Below are 5838 nucleotides of genomic sequence, written 5' to 3'. Positions count from 1 at the left end.
GCGATATCTTATAATCGAGATTATTGCACACCTCTATTAACATTGACACCTCTAAGTATTCTGAAGGACAAACTATATATGTACATACCAGAGCCCTTAGTACCCTTACAAGCTTTCTTAGTACAACGTGCTGCATTCCTAGCTGTTTAACACCAGGAATAATGTTTGGTTATGTAATTTCATGTCATAGGGTTATGACGCATGACTGACCTCCTGTGATTGCAAATATTATATGATTCTGTACCAAGTTTCATTAGCTTGAGAATCTCCAACTGTTTTCTAATCATCAAGTAATCCATGTGCGAGCTGCTTTATTGACATCAACACAGAGAATCCATTATAACTTCTAAAATCACAATACTCTTTTATCCCAGAATGGCATGTGTTCTGGTTAGCTTACACACTTCAAGAAGCTACTATGTCAGTTTCATTGTTAGGCTGTCCCTACACCTATAGTATTGCCTCCACTGTAGATGTATAGGTGATTTCTAAAATGTTGGTTCTCAATACTGACTGTGAACACCCAGTAGGAAAGCGATAGAAAATGACAGATTTCTATTTGTACAGGTATACCAGAGACATAAATTTAATAAATTCATAGTCGAACACCTCAAACAAATATACAAACATACAGTGGCACAGCCAGCCAGAAGATGAAGTGGGGGCAGACACCCACAAAATGCTCAACATTGTCAAAATGATTGAGGCTAATGACCCAAATATGGGCAAGCAAAGATACAGTGTTACATTATGCTAATAATCATAACTATGTAGCTACTTTATTATGAATAATCTTATGTCATTACTGCAGGTAATATTCATTGAGCCTTTTCATCTCACATGCCTCAACTGTATTCCAACACATTTGTCCACAACCAAGTAGAACTGTATAATTGTAATAGAATTACCGATGTATGAAGCAGTAGCTATTTACATTAATAGATACATCCTCTGCTGCACTCTTGGCGACACTGATTTCATCCACACTTCAGCCTTAGCTCTATCCCCTATCCTCCTCTAGTGAGCCAGAACTTGCTTCCTTCAGTTTTATAACACTGGTAAAACTGTTAAAGTACAATAAATAGACGTAGATAAGTGTCTGGTTCCTTTGGCACCACAAGCACACCCAGCATACTTCCACTAAGAATGACTAAACTAAGCATAGCCCTTACATTAAACTCTCAACATTGACGTTCTGTCACCACATAGTGCTGTCTTTAGCATCATTGAATGACAGTCTCAGATGGTCACTGGTCTCAGACAAAATTTTGAAAATGTACTATCACTTGAGTAAGCTATTTATAGAATAATGATTAGCATGCGTGACTAAAGTTAGATAATTATTACTATTATGCACTAGATAGCTACACGATGAGTTTGTGATGGAAGGGCAAATAATGATTGAATTTGTGATGGACAATTGCTGATGTGGGGTTATGCCAACTGCAAACACGTGGTACCACATTCATACCAATCCAAACCAGTACCATGCCCACAGTACAATTTTCACCCCTGGCCACTAAAATACTGCAACATAAGTGACCTCACCATACATGTCTCAGTACACAAAACACTTACATTCTGTTGTGCTAGGCCAGCTGTTGACTGGCTCTTTAACAACTGTCTTCCAGTCCTGCTCCATGAATACAGGAATATTTCAAAAGGCTTTCCACTACCCTTCTACTTAGCATGTCCTGATGTATTACTGAAAACTGAGTAGCTACAAACCGAGCTACAAACAGTCCTATCAGTGGCCAGCCTTCTTGACTAGCAACGTTCTAACTTGTCTACTTTGTAATTCTTGACGTGACTATCCATGGTCCCACCGTTCTAAAACGGATTTCCTGATGCACGAGTGGAGGAGCCTTCATGTCGAGTCCCACAATCAAATTCACGGAGTGATAAAGTGCACGTAATTTATCACATGATTATTAAAGTAGACTATATTCAGTAATCTTCCATTCTAAAATGTTTGATTTGCTGTTTGGAATTATCTGGCCCTTCTCATAGCCCGTATAAGTCAATTCGGTGGGTTTCACGTGACTGTCGGTTCAATAGCCCCGGCGTTTAATATTGAACCGACTTTCGGTTCAGTAACCACTGCCAAAAAAAAAGTCGCTACCTACTGACAATAGCTGCTGTCCACCAATTATATCTCCTTACAAGTACGTAGTTAAGTAGCTTGCTACACTGCTTCTCTGAACACTGTCACTGCTCTATTAGAGTATCCAGATTCTGACTGTTCTATTAGAGTATGGAGGATGAGGCACGTTTAGATGTAAGTGCACATGGTTTTTGGGGAAGTCGTCATCAGAAGGCTTTCTTTGATGTTAGAATTTTCAATCCAACTGCTCCCAGTTATCGAAACACAGCGGTTTCTTCCTTGTACAGAAGGTTTGAAAGAGATAAACAAAGGATGTATGAACAGAGAATAAAAGATGTTGAAATGGGCTCATTCACTCCATTGGTTTTCTCCACTTTTGGAGGAATGGGTACTGCAGCTACAGTTGCTTATAAGCGTCTAGCTTCTATGCGATCTACTCAACGGGGCCAATCTTACAGCAGTGTCGTATCATGGATTAGATGTTCCACTAGCTTCTCTTTGCTCAGATCAGCAGTGACCTGCTTGCGTGGAGCAAGGTCACACCGTGGCAGTCCTGTGACTATTGGAGCACTTGACCTTGCTATTTCGGAAGGCCAAGTGTTGCCATCTCATTGATTTTTTTGAGTTTACAGTCTTTTTGTCCAGCACTTTTACCATCTGGTGCTGGGGGTGGTGGCAAGGGGTGCAGACACCCCGGGGAAAAATATATATATATATATATATAATTTACAAAAATAAAAGAAAAAAAATTAGAGTATCTCGATCTTTTCTTGTAAACAATGGGGAATTGGTAAAACCGGGAGGGGAGCGGGAGCGGGAGAGTGCTTGGTAAAATCAGGAACCGGGAATCGGGAGATCACGTGTCAATCTTTGCTGTCACAAGTAACACACATACGTAGCTAGAGCGCCTGCAGTGCTGTGACGAAGAAACTAATATAAACTAGTAAATTATGAGCTTGAGGGGAAAAATAGCTATAGCTAGATAAAGTTTGCATGATGGCCGTATATTAAAGGCTTTCATTAGAGCTTTATAGTTATTAGCAGTGAATGCATAAAATTGTATTGTGTGGGTTTTTAGCACAGTAATTCACAAAGTGGCTATTTTAGTGGACATAAAATTTCTGAAAGGTAATTTCAGTGAATACATGCAGCAGTTATTTGGCATATTGGATTGTCTTACAATAATGAATGATGAGCAACAGGCCTCCAGTCCTAGCTACATGGTTCTGCCCCAGTCTATACTAAAGTTCATGCACCCTACCAATCTAAAATCCATTCAACTAAACGTGATTAGACTTCCCATCAGACTTTGAATGCCAGCAGACTTTCAATGGATAGACTGAAGTACAGTACACCAAGCATAATTATTCTCTGAGTATACAAAACACATTAATAAATCATAAAGTGTTAATTAGCTACAACATACAGTATGTAAAATCAAAGCTGCCTAAAGTAATATGCATATGACCCAGTTTTGTTCTGGAAATCGTTAAGTTTAAAAGGTTGAATCCTGTGGCTTCTCATGCCATCATAATATAATGTATGACCATACCAGAAGCAAACTGCAGTAAAATGATTGTCACTACAAACAGTGCAGCCAGCTAGTTGATATCCATGACCATATATAGTTAAAACTTTTGGAATTGTCAATATTGATCTACCAGTCAAGGACTGGATATCAATCGGAATCATCCAAGGCACTCGATTAAGAAATGACGATGCCATTACCTGTGGTACACCACGGCACTCATAAAATGTTTCTCTGTTTCTGCCAGTTAAATTTAATCGGTCAGTAACTGCATGGAGAGATTCATTTGGTGGTTGGCAATGAAATTCTGCACCACAGTAACCAACCATATCTCCAGCTATAGGAAAAATTTCATTAAAGCTATCTAATCCAGAGCTGAAGGAAAACGTAGAAGGGTGTTTTGTTACCTCCGTGTTATGATTAGGGCAATGCTCAGAGGTACATTTAAGTTTAATTACCAGTTTCCAGATATGTGTGAACAAGCAAAGACACCTATTATTCTCACCACCAAAACAATCATATTTCAAATTATTCTCCTGAGAAATTGTAAGATTTAATCTTGATTGAAGCAAATGCAAAAATAGTGTTTTTCCTTCATCCAGCTTTCCTTTATTCATCAATACAATTGCTGCTTTGAGAGAGTTCTCAGCTTCACTGTCACCAAAGGTATCCAAGAAAGATTTGTACTGTTTGCAGTGGAGTGACAATATTGTCAGGAAGTTATCAGAAGTGCAAGTGTTGGTGTATTCATTGTGCATCCATGGAAGAGATTCTGGTACAGTACATGCACTGCAAAAAAAATCGGCATTCCGTTTGGGTATGGTAATGTCACATGCACTCAAACAATACTTATGGAACCAGTTGTCACACTTTGAACAGTTGTACATGTTGAAGTCTCGCTGTGAATTGCCATATAGCGCGGCAGATGTTGATCCATCAACCCATGGTGTTTGGCAGTAGCATAACAGCTGAACCATCTCTTCTGCTTTCCCGCGATAGTCCTTTTTAACTTGTGAAATGCCATTGACTGTTCCAGTATCATCTTGTTGCAATACTGAAAGTAACTGTGGCAAACCTTTAACCAAATCAATGCGCAGTTTTCCCAAATCCGTATCTGGTTGTTTGCAAATGTGCAGGAGCAAAACTGCAGTTATAATCTCGGCTTTTGCATTCTCTTTACTGCTTTGCACTCCAACATGAATGGTATTCACAACTCCAATGTTTGAACGAGTGGCAGTTCCTGCATGATAGTTTAGTTCTGCATAATCAGGGTCACTGTAACTTGATACAATCTACAAAAATATATTGCAGTAAACGCTATCTATGCATGGATATTGTTATATAATACCTCTACTCTTGGTGTTTTATCTTCCTTATCGTTTAAACGTCTCAAAAAGGCTATTTGATTACTCCTTTTCGTCTGAAGTACTGCAATCTTTCCAATGTCAAGATCAGTAACTTCCTAAAGGAACGATAAATTTTAACAGAGGCTACATATTATATGAATGAAGATATAATTACCTACCTTGTCAATGCTTGGTTGCATTGAATCTTTCTGTAATATCTAAAAAGCATATTGCATATGATCATACGCACGTTTTGTCTTTAAATCAAATCTCACCACTCAAATAACATTTGCATTCTATAACATAGGCCATTCAAATTTGTAAAAGTACTGGAATTTCATGACATAACCTTCTTGCAGAAAATTTATGTGTCATAAAAGGTAGGCAAATTTTATATGTCCATGTTGCCTCCTTTATAGGTTTGGTAACATATACATGTTTATTTTAAATTCAGAGAGATTTTAGCCAAGCTTAACTAAAAGGCATAGTGTTGCTTTGAGCAATTACTTTTAAAAGATACGAGTGTAGTAGTGTCATATGATAAAGAGCAAAATGAAGCGCCTCAAGAGCAGAGCAAAATTAGCAGTTTTGCTCTTGAGGTACAGTGCATCCGAGCTATACACAACATATACACAATGCACATGCACATGCTATAATGTAAACACAAACAAAAGCAATATAGCTATATACCTTATCAATTATACTATGCACATTACACTCAGACGGTCTTTACAATGCAAACTACTATAGCTTATAAATGTGAGTTGATTCACAAGACTTTTTTTGCTCACCTTATCCTTCATATGTGGTGCTGATCTCACAAAAGACTTGGAATTATTCTTACTGTTCCGATGGCTAAA

At 38.2% G+C, this 5838-nt stretch overlaps 1 long non-coding RNA gene across 1 annotated transcript; it reads right to left on the bottom strand.

Moving 5' to 3' along the window:
* Nucleotides 1-579: 579 nt before the first annotated feature.
* On the bottom strand, nt 580-2055 carry LOC136246030 (uncharacterized). Its single transcript, XR_010696216.1, has 3 exons — nt 1579-2055; nt 935-1064; nt 580-885 (listed from the first exon to the last, which is right to left on the bottom strand). It is a non-coding gene; the product is annotated as an uncharacterized lncRNA (long non-coding RNA).
* Between the last annotated feature and the right edge of the window lie 3783 nt (nt 2056-5838).

Source organism: Dysidea avara, chromosome 15, assembly GCF_963678975.1.
Source record: "Dysidea avara chromosome 15, odDysAvar1.4, whole genome shotgun sequence".
Classification (NCBI taxonomy): Eukaryota; Metazoa; Porifera; class Demospongiae; order Dictyoceratida; family Dysideidae; genus Dysidea; species Dysidea avara.
This window is presented reverse-complemented; position numbering and strand designations above follow the sequence as displayed.